Source organism: Ambystoma mexicanum, chromosome 1q (genome assembly GCF_040938575.1).
Source record: "Ambystoma mexicanum isolate Mex_15411 chromosome 1q, UKY_AmexF1_1, whole genome shotgun sequence".
NCBI lineage: Eukaryota > Metazoa > Chordata > Amphibia > Caudata > Ambystomatidae > Ambystoma > Ambystoma mexicanum.
In genome coordinates this window covers 1307507124-1307521642 of record NC_090922.1, presented here as the reverse complement: position 1 = coordinate 1307521642, position 14519 = coordinate 1307507124, and the positions used below count along the sequence as shown (strand labels likewise).

Here is a 14519-nt window from a genome sequence, read left to right as displayed (position 1 = left end):
GGGGAAAACGACACATTTTGGGACCCCCTATAACTTTGCTTCCCCCGGACAAAACCTCACTAAACTTTGCGGATCAATCTGACAGGACCATATACTTTATTGGCAAAGGTTTGTGAGGTTTCATCCAATGGGGCAAAGTATAAGCTGCCCACAAAGTACACTTCCTATGGGTTGAGCAACTTAACCATACCACAGGCCTTGTAATATATATATATAACATATGTACCCAAGCACAGAATACACAATACATAATACATAATACATGCATTTTCAAGGTCAAATGGAGCTGAAAGGCCCACAGCACCCATTTTTTCTGGGACAATGTCCCCCAGTGCAAATTAGGAGTTGCTGTTAATCAGTGATTATGTCCCGAGAGAATAGCTCACGGGTTGTAAAAGCAAAAGGAAATATCGAGGCTGAGTACCCCAAAATGAAATACACCAAACACGGGCTTATAAACATTCACAGATCTTTATTCTAAAACTGTACAGTTACAAAGAAACAAAATCAGACACAGATAGCTATCTGGCCCTCAGTTCATCACAGCGACTACCAGCCCTTTCGGTGTGAGAAGTGCGGGGTACTGGACGTTTAAACAGTTTTGCATTTTATACATTTGCGATCATAATGTCCAGCCCCACTGCAAGTTAATAATCCATGGTCTAGAGTTTGTGCCGAGTTCACTTCTGGCTTGTCCGACAATATGTACATAGATCATCCTCAATTCACATACAAACAAATCGCAATGGCAACAGTGTATTCTCGGATTTAACAATAAACCTTAACATATATCCTTTACAATGCAGTTCAGCTAGTGTCCATGTTCAGTATTTGTTCTACATTGTGGTCGATGTATGTCCGTGGATCAGACTCATTGGCGCAGACAATCCTCTGTCTACAAGTCAGGCATGGGACAAGGTCTCTTTACTCAACCCAAACATTCGGTAAACGGACAATTTACACATTAATGCACGAAGTGCAGGACGGCTTAGTTACAAGCAAGAAACACTGTCCACCATTTTGGAACACAGAGTTACTTTGAAATGGAAATCAAAATGGCGGATGGACCTAAAATGGCGGCGAAGTCGATCTAAAATCGGAACTTTGCAATGCGGTTTTCTTCACAGAGCGACTGGGCTTAGGCCATTATATACAATAAAGGAGGCACAATATGATATCCCGTTTAACAAACCCTCCTTTTGGCCTAAGCCAAGAGCTAAACTACTTCTAGTCACTTTACGAGTAACTCCACGTCTCAATGTCCATTCATCCTGAATCACTATCGGAGATATCGATCGCCATGAGGTCAGATACTGAGATTTCTTTCGGCACAAATTCATTAGACATTTTCTCTGGGGCGTATACCTTGTGCCCTAATGTACCCATCGCTTGTGCACAACATCCTCCTATCATCGAACATATACCAGGAAGACATTGTATACAACTACAGAAAAACAACAGAATACTTAAAATAATCAGCAAGACCGAAAGTAGCTTCCATCCACAAGATCGCAAGAAGTCCCAGAACCAAGCGCTAAAATCCCAGTTCCCCTCGGGAACATGCACTTCTGAACTAAGGACGTGCAGATTTTGTATTCCTTAAAAATCGTTGGGGAGGAATCTGGCATGAAAAAGCAGTAAGCGGACCCCACTAATTTACATACCCCACCACGCTCAGCCAGGATGACGTCTAATGCCATCCGGTTCTGAAGTGCTACTAACCTTATTGCTTTTTGTTCTAAAGTCATGTTTTAGAGTATGTCAGTAGTCCGGTTGATAGTCCTCTCCAATACTCTCGCTAGTCTTCTGATATCCTCTGAGTTCAATATTTGCCCCCAAAATGGTACGAAGGATTTAGCTATGTCACCCAGAACTTGTGCTGAAGTGTCACCATTCTCGTCCCGCCTAGGACGAGCTTTTGAAATTTCTACAGTGCTAGCAATGAATACCCCGGGTAACAGAATCCCTAAATAACAAGTTCCCTGCTAATCCCTGGGTAACCATGGAAAAGCTACATCACCGCAAACAAAGTAGACAGGTTCATCTACATACAAAGTTCTGTCCTCACTAGTCAAGTTCGCAATGTTGGCGCACTCCTTGAAATCACCCATTGACTGAGTACCATTCCTCTGTATGCAGAAAGAAACTGAATTGGGGCTGTGGTTAACAGTATAAGAAGGTGGCGTGGCATCCCTATTGCCTATAGGAGCCATATTGAAAGAGATCAGAGATTGAAAAGGACTGGACAGTCCATCAGAAGGCCTAATAGAAGCAACATTAGGCTTGCTCTTATTCGCAAAGAGTGAGCATCCCAGGGCCGTTAGAACACGTTCCTCAAAGTCATTCAAATTAGTTCCATCAAAGTTCCCCGAGATGCTATCGTTCCATCGGCCAAAGAATAGTGCCCTTAAAGAAGCATAGCATGCAGTAGTTTAAGGTAAAGGGTGAATATACCAACCCAGCCCCTTATTCCCATGTTGCAGTAAATGCGAGCAGACCTAGCAATTGGATTTGTTAAATATGGCATGTGTGGCATTCATGATAAGTAATAGAGTATTGTTATGGTAACTGTGCTGACAGTCTGTAGGAGATAGAGTGTGCAGATACACAAAAGATGTAGAAACAGTAGGTACATTTTCAGTGGCTAACAGAATTTCAAGCGGATGCACTTCTTCCAAATACCAAAATCCTAAAGCAATGACTATTGTGAAACCAGTTAACATAATCAAAAGACAACAATACATTTTTGGGGCCCATGTATTCGATTGTTCATTATTACAGTCGGTCACACAGTCTCTTATCTGTTCCGTACGAGTGGGAGTGCTTGCAGGCATTGTTTCTTTAAACAAATTCACTAAAATTAACATGCTGGCGATCTCCAGATCGAGGGTTTTCTTAGTCCTTTCCCGAACCCTAGCCAACTGAATCCCCTTACGTACACAAGATCGGGCCAAAAAGACAAGCCCTCCGACTATTTTATTTTTTCCTGATGGCACAGCCGAACCCTGCAGTAAGTCTAACTCCTCGGACGCAGATCGTACCTTGTGATCCCTGGTACTGAGTGATCTGTAAACAATGAGTCGTTACTTCCTGATGGAAGCGGTGAATTCAAAGCAGGATTTAACACAGAATTTGATACTGGTGCAAAAGGATCTGTTGGCGAGTGTGGAGATGACGCAGCTGTTTCCCCAGGCCCCACGGGCTCAGGGAGAATCTCTGACGCACTCTCGATACTGTTTGATGCTTCGTGATCGTTGGTTACGGTACTGGTAAGGGTTTCTGAGTCTTCTGTATCATGTGGCAAAGGGAATGGAATCCTCTTGATGTGGGACGCATGTATCCAGTGCTTCCGACCCTCCACTCGCACAGCGGTCTGTGTGACCAGGAGAACTTGGTGTGGGCCCCGCCAATGGGGTGCGAGGCAAGATGATCCTTCAAAAGCTTTAATCAAGACCCAGCTCCCCGGCCGTATGTTGTGGCCTTGGCCCTCGTACCTAACAGGTAGAGCTTCTCACACCTGTTGGTAAATCAAATACAGTTTTTTAGTTAACTGTCCACAGTAATCAAAAAGAAGTACATGTTCAATATCACGTAGCGAGCGGGGCTTTGGCAGGTTCCAAATGTTAGCTGCCCTACCCATGACCACCTCAAATGGGGAGAGCCCAGTCTTAGTTTGAGAGGTCGTTCTCATAGACAATAACACGATCGGCAAGGCGTCCGGCCATTTTAGTTTAGTACCGGCACACGTTTTAGCGAGCTTGTTCTTGATGATGCCATTGTGTCTTTCTACTAAACCAGCACTCTGAGCGTGTCTAGCCGAATGGAACCGTTTATCGATCTGTAATCCCGCGCATATTTGCAGAATTACAGCAGCGATAAAATTTGGACCATTGTCTGACCAGATGACACTTGGCAAACCAAATCTAGGAAAATATTCCTTCAGCATGGTGTTCGCCGTTGTCATAGCTGTGGTATCTTTGACAGGAAAGGCTTCAACCCATTTACTAAAAGTGCAGACAACCACTAGCACGTATTTGTAGTTGTTGAAATTCTCCATTTCAATAAAGTTAAAATGTATCACCTCGAACGGGGCAGAATATGGACCAAAGCTACCCCTAGGAGTCGATGTGCCCTTTCCCACATTATGCTGCAAGCAAATAATACAGCTTTGGACAAAGCACTCGGCTACTTTGGAGATTTTATCATTCACCCACACATTTTGCAACATTTTGGTAACTTTTTGCGCCCAGATATTGGTGGGACCATGAGCCATAGTGACCATCATTGTAATGTATGCATCTGGCAGTAACCATTTCCCTTCTACCTTGTCCACCCAACACCCGCCATCATCCAATTTTTCCAATCCCTCAGCCCATTTCTTAGATTCCTCTAAAGTGGCATCAGCTTGAATGTCTTTCACAGATTCGATACCCTCATCCAAAGTACAGGCATTTGTGGCTTCCCTTGAAGTATACATTTCTGAAGAGAGATCAGTGGCAGTCTGTTTGGCTATCTGGTCACCAAAAGCGTTCCCTTTTCCCACATTATCTATAATCTTCTGATGCGCTGCGCATTTCATAATTGCTAACTGAGTAGGGAATGCAAGCGCTCAGAGTAAATGTACTATCAAGAAGCTGTACTGGGTTTTAGTGCCATGTGAGGTCAAGAAACCTCTTTCTGGCCAAAGTCTGCCAAAGTTGTGAACCACCCCAAAAACATACTGACTGTCAGTATATATATTTACTGTAAGCCCTTTGGAAAGTTCACAAGCTCGGGTTAACGCCATAATCTCTGCGGCCTGCGCAGAGTCATGCGTGATTCCTTTTGTCTCCACAACCGTGCTCAATGTGGTGATTGCATAAGCAGCCGTGGATGTACCATCCGGAAGTTTGAAACAGGAGCCATCACAAAACAGCTCCCGTTGCGGATTGTTCAAAGAAGTATCTTTTAGATCAATTATGCCTTTTGTCTCTTGCTCTGTGGTGTAAAGGCAGTCATGTGACTCTTCGTCACTGCAAGCAGTACCTTGCGGGAAAGGTAAAAGTTCAGCCGGATTAAGAACACAACACTTCTGAATTTTGATGTGCGGTGCAAACAAGATCAATTCGTATCTCGTTAATCGTGCAGAGGTGAGGTGTTGCATTTGTGTTCTGTTTAATAGAACATCTACAGAGTGAGGTACCAACAGGGTTAAAGCATGGCCTAGGACCATTCCCTCACTCTGTTTCACGGATGCAGCAGCAGCAGCGACAGCTCTCAAACATCTTGGAAAAGCACATGCAACAGGATCAAGGGTGGAAGAAAAGTAGCCGCACTGCCTATTCTTCCCTACATTTTCCTGTGTTAATACATCCAAAGCACATCCATCACGTTCATGCACTGTCATGATCTCTGCTTCCAAAAGATCAGGACTTGCCCGACTCCCTTGGAAGCAGACCCATAACCCCGGTTCCGAGTGCCAGCCAGTCCCAATTGGGACCTTTTGGACCCTGTCCTGGCGCCAGTGGCACCAGGCTCATAAAGATGCCCAGTCCCAGCGCTGGAAGCGCCGGGCTCATAATGCTTGGGTGGACTTACCTGCAGCAGACCATGCTGCTTACTTACCTGCCAGTTGAACCCCTGATCCTCTTCTGTTTGGGACTACTTTTCCTGTTGGGTGGGGCAGGAGCCACTCCCTAGGTTCAGAACACTGGAACTCTTCTGGAAAGCAGGAACTCTTTTCTTACCTAGGCGTGGCTGTGGAAGGAGACACCTAAGCACTACAGGAGGCTATTTAAACCACACCCGATGGATGAATCTTGCTTTGCGTTATTCTGCATTCTCTGCAGCAGAACGCTCATCGTGTCTTCTGCTTCTGATCCTGGGCCTAAGGGAACAAAGGCTTACCATCCTGGAATCCAGTCTTCAGCAGCACCTGTAAAGACAAAGAAAGAACAGGTTAGCACTACGGTCTTCAGTGGCAGCGCATCTCTTACCTGGTCCATCGGCTGTCACCAACGCCTCGCGCTGCATTTCGGCATCTGAAACACAAAGGCTTACCTACTCTTCGCATGCTCCGGAGGTCTTCGCACTGCATTCCGGCATCTGAAAGACAAAAGCTTACCAGCTCTTCGCACGCTCCAGAGGCCTTCGGCGCTGCATCCCGCATCTGAAAGACAAAAGAAGGTGCGTTTAAAGACATTGGGCAACTTTATTACTCACGTGCCATTACTCCTTCCCACGCCGAATCCAGTGGGTATTCCAGCACCCTTCAGCTTCTCTAAAGCTCCGAACTTGTACCTGCAAGATAAAAGGGACAGTTAGTGCGCATCGTGAAGCAGGCTACAAGCGCTTACTTACGTGCTTCCAGGTGCTTCTATTCCTCACGCGGGTTCGATCCTCAACTCTCATCAGCCCGCCATCCGCCATCGCCGGAACCCTGCAAAACAAGAGATATCATTACAAAAGACTTTTAAGACATTTGAAGTGCCCAGAACTTACCGTTCGTGCAGTTAACGACGGACAGCAGTCCTCTGAGGTCAAGAGGCCTGCACCCTTATCCAGTGAAGAAACTGGTTACGGCATCCTGCCCCGAGGCAGATGGAGAGCTTGGCGTTCACTTACCTAAGGTGAGGGCGTTAACCTTTGGGGTTCTACAGGAGAAGAGAAAGGGAAGAGGAGAGAGGCACCCAATAACCCCAGTTCATTAATCCCATATTTTCTATCTGCAGACATCTTACTCTTCGAGTCAGACATACAGTGCACAGAGGTCCAGCCCAAAGAGCCAACCGTGTGTTACACATCACCTTTGAAGATACGGCATTCACCCAGTCAAGACCGGCGCCTCTGCGGGAATCAGGTGAGCGTTACAGAACGCAAAGCCTACCGCAAAACTCCCACCCAGGCGCTATGGAAACCTCGGATACCGACCAGCTAGCCCAGTTACTTGGGGAACTAAGAGCAGAAGTGCATGCAGCCCGTCAGGAAACGAATGCTCTAAGAAGGGAACTGATTATTTCCAAGGAGCGAACAGATGATCTCGCTAGACAATTGCTACAGTCACAAGCCAGACAAACTCCGTTACCCGCATCAGGGGCAAATCTTCCTTCAACATCCTCTACGAACCCAGTGCAGATCAACCTACCTGGGAATGTACCTCTGGCTCCGCCCGAACGATTTTCTGGTGACCCAAAGAGGTTTGCAGTATTTATTAATCTGTGCCGGTTGCACTTCTTATGCCGGCCAGCAGCCTTTCCAACTGATCAAGCTAAGGTAGCTTTCGTGCTTTCGTACCTTAGTGGCAATGCGGCAGACTGGTCGATCCCTCTAGTTAATCAAGATGATCCGGTTCTCCATGATTTTCAAGCTTTTCAGCTCAGTATGGAAAAACTGTTTGCAAGACATTCACAGGGGCAGGCCTTGGACAATGAGCTCCTTTCATTGCGACAGGGTAATCAAGACCTTTTGGCTTATATTGCGTCTTTCAACAGACTGATAGTGGAAACTCGATGGCCTGAGGACAAAAGGATTACGCTGTTTTATAGAGGTCTACGTGGAGAGCTCAAAGATGTGTTAGCCCAAGTAGTGAATCCCCCGCAAGACTGTTCGGACTATATTGACTTAGTCGTTCAAATTGACCACAGACTGCAGAACAGGAAGGCCGATCGTTCCAAGTTTGATGCTCGAGTATTTTCCAAACCACCAACTCCTACCAAAGGAGTAGACTCCGGGGAACCCATGCAAATAGGGGGCCTGAAAGGACCACTAACACAAAAGGAGCGGGAAAGGAGAAAACAGCTGCAATTATGCCTCTATTGCGGAAACTCGGGGCACTTTCTTCGAGACTGTCCGGTGAAACCAGCCAAGAAGGCAGTAGGAGCTGCAGTTACCAGGGTCACAAACTCTGAGCAGGGAAACAATCTCGCCCGACAAGAATAGAGGTCCTCTTGCCGAGCGTTAAAACCAGTTCCGTGACCTCGCATTTCGTGATACCTATGGTCCTCATTAGCCCTGAACATCCGGATCGATTATATGCGATTGAAGCTTACGTCGACAGCGGTGCCATCGGCAATTATGTGGATCATGAAATGGTTTTGAGGATGAATCTGACTCTTTGTCCAAAGGCTGTAAAGGACGTCATTACTACGGTGGATGGTACGGAGATAGCCTCCGGACCAGTAACGCATACCACCCAAGAAGTGACGCTAGTAAGTCAAGATGGACACCATGAGAAGATCGTGTTCGATGTGATCAAGGCCCCTCAGTTCCAGATTATTCTAGGAATTCCTTGGTTAGAGAAGCACAATCCTCAGATCGATTGGCGAGCAAGAACGGTTCAGTTTCCAGAATGTGTCTCTACTTGTCACCCTCGACCTGGTGTTGCACTGGCAGCAATTTCCTCGGAGGCTCCCCAGTTACCTCCTGAATACCTAGAATTCCAAGATGTTTTCCGGAAGGATCAGGCTAACTCTCTACCTCCTCATAGGTCTTATGACTGCCAGATAGACCTGATACCTGGATCTACTCCTCCTTGTAGTAGAATTTATGCCCTCACCGAGCCTGAGAATCTTCACCTCCGACAATACCTGGATCAATACCTAGCGAATGGGTTTATTTGTCCTTCCAAGTCCCCTGCTTCCTCAGCTTTGTTCTTCGTTCCAAAAAAAGAAGGGGACCTTAGAACTTGTATAGATTATCGCGCCCTGAACCAGATCACCGTTAAGAATAGATATCCGTTACCTTTGATCCCTGAACTCCTGGACCAAGTCAGAAAAGCATGCATATATACAAAGCTGGATCTTAGAGGAGCCTACCACTTGGTACGAGTAAAAGAGGGCGATGAATGGAAGACGGCCTTCCGCACCAAGTATGGGCTATTTGAATATCAGGTCATGCCCTTCGGACTTTGCAATGCCCCGGCCGCCTTTCAATATTTTATGAACGATGTCCTCAGAGAGCTCATAGATGTGTGTGTTGTTGTTTACATTGACGACATCCTCGTTTATTCTTCATCGGAAACTGAACATCGGAAACACGTGAAAATGGTCCTCGAGAGATTGCGTCAACACAAACTTTTCGCTAAATTGGAAAAATGTGTTTTCAACATGACTGAAGTTGAATTCTTGGGATTCATATTATCACCTAGCAGAGTGCGTATGGATTCAAAGAAGGTCGATGCAATTCTCAAATGGTCATCGCCATCCTCCGTAAAAGGTGTTCAAAGCATGTTAGGCTTCGCTAACTTTTACCGCAGGTTTATCCCCAAATTCTCTCGAATAGTCCAGCCCATCACCGCCTTGTTAAAGAAAAACAAACGTTTTGAATGGTCTACCGAGGCGGAACAAGCTTTCCAGAATTTGAAGACTAGATTTATCTCTGCACCGATCTTAAAACATCCTCGCCCAGAACTCCCCTACATCGTTGAAACTGATGCTTCGAGCCTTGCCATGGGGGCAGTTCTATCACAAAAGGACCCAGTAACCAATCAGTTGCATCCCGTGGCATTTTGGTCCCGCAAATTCTCGCCTCCTGAAATCAATTACACTATTACTGATAAGGAACTTCTAGCTATCAAGTCCGCCTTTAAGGCTTGGCGGCATTATCTTCTGGGGGCCCGACACACCGTTACTGTGATTACAGATCACCGAAACCTGCAATATTTGAAAACCGCAAAAGCTCAATCCTCTAGGCAGCTCCGTTGGGCACTATTCTTTGCCGAGTTTGACTTCATAATTACCTATCGACCTGGTACAAAAAACGGTAAAGCTGATGCCCTTTCTCGGATGGGAGTGGAAGAACATTTGATCAATCCTAAACCTGTACCTATCATTCCCGAACAAAGAATTCTAGGTGTAATCGCCACACAATCCATAGAGGAAGTTAAGGATAAAGCCAGGTTACTGGTAACTCCAGCAGACATACAGAATTGGCATCTGCAGGGAAAGGACTTTACGGTGAAGGTCAACCTATTATATTTCCAAGAACGGTTATACCTGCCCAGCACAGATTTACAGAAAAAGGTAATCTCTTGTTATCACGATTCTTTAATGGAAGGACATCCCGGTATGACCAAGACCTCGGAAAAGATCAAGCGCTACTTCTGGTGGCCGTCTTGGAAAAAAGATATCAGAGACTTTATAATGTCCTGTGGAGTATGCGCCCAAAACAAGAGTCAAAAGGAAAAACCAGCCGGCCTCTTACGCCCTATTGACATCCCGCCTCGCCCTTGGCATACGCTTTCTATGGACTTCATCACCGATCTACCTCCATGCTCCGGATACAATACGATCCTAGTAATCGTGGACCTATTCTCCAAGATGGCGCATTTCATTCCACTCAAAGGCTTACCAACAGCAGCAACTCTGGCCCGAGAATTTCTCGAAAACATTGTCCGACTGCACGGTTTTCCTTCAGTTCTAATTTCGGATCGAGGTAGTCAATTTATTTCTCATTTTTGGCGAAGTTGCTATCGGTCGGCTCAAATTGATGTGAGACTTTCGACCAGCCACCACCCTCAAACCGACGGACAAACCGAGAGGACCAACCAAACTCTGGAACAGTATTTGCGCTGCATGCTACAACAAACTGAAAAAACTTGGAAAGATATCCTTTGGATAGCCGAATATGCCTACAATAACTCTGTCCACTCGGGAACTGGGAAGACCCCGTTTTTTCTTTTATACGGTAGTCACCCTCGAACCTCGGAGTTGGATCCACTCCAAGATCTTGGAACACCAGCAGTAGACCACCTGCATTCTACAATCACCCAAGCCTTTAAGGAAGCCGTTTTCACCTTCAAAGGGCTAAAGAACAATACAAGAAAGGAGCAGACCAACATCGGAAGGAAGCCCCCCAATATCAAGTAGGAGATCAAGTCTGGTTATCCACCAAATATCTACCTCTAAAAGGACCACGCACATTCAACCCAAGATACCTTGGTCCCTATTCCATCACTACCATAGTAAATCCAGTAGCGGTCAAGTTGGACTTGCCCCCTCACATGAAGATACATCCGGTCTTCCACGTCTCTCTATTAAAACCCGTGCAACCTCAAACCCGACTAACTACATCTCCAAAACCTATTCTAGTTGATGGAGAACTCGAGTTTGAAGTCAAAAGCATCCTGGATTCCAAGACCTCCAAATCTAAACTATTTTACCTGATTGACTGGAAAGGCTACGGTCCCCAAGAAAGATCCTGGGAACCTGCAGAATATGTCCACGCGCCTCGTCTAATCAAAAGATTTCATCGAACATTTCCTAACAAGCCCAAACCCCCGGAGAAGCCCGGTTTGGGAAGGGCCTTGAGGGGGGGTGCTGTCATGATCTCTGCTTCCAAAAGATCAGGACTTGCCCGACTCCCTTGGAAGCAGACCCATAACCCCGGTTCCGAGTGCCAGCCAGTCCCAATTGGGACCTTTTGGACCCTGTCCTGGCGCCAGTGGCACCAGGCTCATAAAGATGCCCAGTCCCAGCGCTGGAAGCGCCGGGCTCATAATGCTTGGGTGGACTTACCTGCAGCAGACCATGCTGCTTACTTACCTGCCAGTTGAACCCCTGATCCTCTTCTGTTTGGGACTACTTTTCCTGTTGGGTGGGGCAGGAGCCACTCCCTAGGTTCAGAACACTGGAACTCTTCTGGAAAGCAGGAACTCTTTTCTTACCTAGGCGTGGCTGTGGAAGGAGACACCTAAGCACTACAGGAGGCTATTTAAACCACACCCGATGGATGAATCTTGCTTTGCGTTATTCTGCATTCTCTGCAGCAGAACGCTCATCGTGTCTTCTGCTTCTGATCCTGGGCCTAAGGGAACAAAGGCTTACCATCCTGGAATCCAGTCTTCAGCAGCACCTGTAAAGACAAAGAAAGAACAGGTTAGCACTACGGTCTTCAGTGGCAGCGCATCTCTTACCTGGTCCATCGGCTGTCACCAACGCCTCGCGCTGCATTCCGGCATCTGAAACACAAAGGCTTACCTACTCTTTGCATGCTCCGGAGGTCTTCGCACTGCATTCCGGCATCTGAAAGACAAAAGCTTACCAGCTCTTCGCATGCTCCGGATGCCTTCGGCGCTGCATCCCGCATCTGAAAGACAAAAGAAGGTGCGTTTAAAGACATTGGGCAACTTTATTACTCACGTGCCATTACTCCTTCCCACGCCGAATCCAGTGGGTATTCCAGCACCCTTCAGCTTCTCTAAAGCTCCGAACCTGTACCTGCAAGATAAAAGGGACAGTTAGTGCGCATCGTGAAGCAGGCTACAAGCGCTTACTTACGTGCTTCCAGGCGCTTCTATTCCTCACGCGGGTTCGATCCTCAACTCTCATCAGCCCGCCATCCGCCATCGCCGGAACCCTGCAAAACAAGAGATATCATTACAAAAGACTTTTAAGACATTTGAAGTGCCCAGAACTTACCGTTCGTGCAGTTAACGACGGACAGCAGTCCTCTGAGGTCAAGAGGCCTGCACCCTTATCCAGTGAAGAAACTGGTTACGGCACCCTGCCCCGAGGCAGATGGAGAGCTCGGCGTTCACTTACCTAAGGTGAGGGCGTTAACCTTTGGGGTTCTACAGGAGAAGAGAAAGGGAAGAGGAGAGAGGCACCCAATAACCCCAGTTCATTAATCCCATATTTTCTATCTGCAGACATCTTACTCTTCGAGTCAGACATACAGTGCACAGAGGTCCAGCCCAAAGAGCCAACCGTGTGTTACACATCACCTTTGAAGATACGGCATTCACCCAGTCAAGACCGGCGCCTCTGCGGGAATCAGGTGAGCGTTACATGCACATACAACACAAAGGCCTTTTCATAATTTGGTGTGACCAAAACTGGTGCCGAGCACAGTGCAGTTTTGAGCAAATCAAACGCTTGCTGGTGTTCCAAGTTCCACGGCAATGGCGAAGAAATGCCCTTCTTCGTCAAAGCCAACATTGGTTTAATCGTTAACGAAAAATTGGGAATCCACTGCCTACACTAAGAAGCCATTCCTATCAAGGCTCTGACTTCCTTCTGTGTATTTGGGACAGACATGCTAGAAATAATTTTTATCCACTCAGGCGTCAACCTTCTTCCCTCCTTTGACAGGAGATAGCCTAAATAGGTGACGTCCTGTCGGCAATACTGAAACTTTTTAAGTGAAGCTTTGTGTCCATGTCATGCTAGATCAATAAGCAACAACACAGTGCCATCCTTACAGGCGCTCTCTGAGTCAGCAGCTAAGAGTAGATCGTCTACATACTGAAGCAGTGTACAAGTGGTGGGCAATTCAAATGTGTCGAGCTGCTCTTTCAAAGCCCTACTGTAGATGCAAGGACTCTGTGTAACCTTGCGGCGCATGGGTGAAGGTAAACGAACATCCCCCTAAGGTGAACGTATCTACTATCTTTGTGTATAGGAATGCTAAAGAAGGCGTTCTTAAGGTCCACAACACTAAAGTGAGTAGCTGAAGCCGGAATCATAGTCAATATTGTCGTCACATCAGGTACAATGGGAAATTGTGGAGCAACAATCTTATTGATGGCACGTAGATCAATAATGAAACAACAAGCAATTGCATTAGCGCCTTTTTTGTCCACGGGTAAAATCGGACCATTGCACAAACTACCTGCAATTTCCTCAATTACCCCACAATGCACAAAATCGGAGACTATGCATTTCAAAGCTTGCTCACCATCAACCAAAATCTTATACTGGGGTATACGTGGCAACTTTACTCCATGTTTCAAAACAATCTTAACAGGTTCCATTTGTAATACACAGACATCATTATCATCAACTGCCCACAAACACTCCGGAACATCACTGAATTCTGGCGGCAAAGGTCTGGTCAAGAACTGAGAGACAGAAAGTTGCTGTGGTGAAATCGTCAAACGCACTCCATCAGAAGAACAGTGAATTACCGCATTTAATTCCTTCAACAGATTCAACCACAATAAATTCTCTCAACAGTTCGTAGTCAAAAGGAATGGACAGTGGTCCAAAAATGGACCCAAGGTAATCGGTACCGGCGAAGAAACCAGACAGACTACTGGTGTACCAGAAAACCCTACAGAAGCATTGGTTTGCCCTGACAGTGGAATGTTTGGAACCCGTGAATGGTCGATGGAACACTTCTGTGCCCCTGTATCTATCAAAAATAGATGTTTTCTATTTCCCACTATCATCTCAACGTAGGGACCTTTCTGATTAACGGGAATAGGCGTCGGTTCCAAACCCTGCTTCGGGCAATCCTAACGAAACAAAATGTCGTCAAAAGGAAGTTCTTCAGATAGGTAAGCAGCAGAAGGATGATCAAAAATGTTTCTGTTATCCACACTCGGTGCCTGATTATCTTGCGAAAAAGGTTGTTGCGAGTCCTGCGAAAACGTACTTCTACCAGGACCCTGTAGGGTATTTTGTGGAGATTTGGGGCCTGACGGTATTTTATTACCGCCGAGAAATAACTTAGCAATAATCACTCTTTGTATTCAGATTTGGCCATGTGCAACAATAATACAATGGACATGCATTATTTCAGCACCCAGACCTGCATATTTG

The 14519-nt window shown here is 46.3% G+C and overlaps 1 protein-coding gene across 3 annotated transcripts in view; it reads right to left on the bottom strand.

Moving 5' to 3' along the window:
* GLIS1 (GLIS family zinc finger 1) overlaps positions 1-14519 on the bottom strand; it is a 1244663-nt gene that overhangs the window by 302978 nt on the left and 927166 nt on the right. The window lies entirely within an intron of this gene.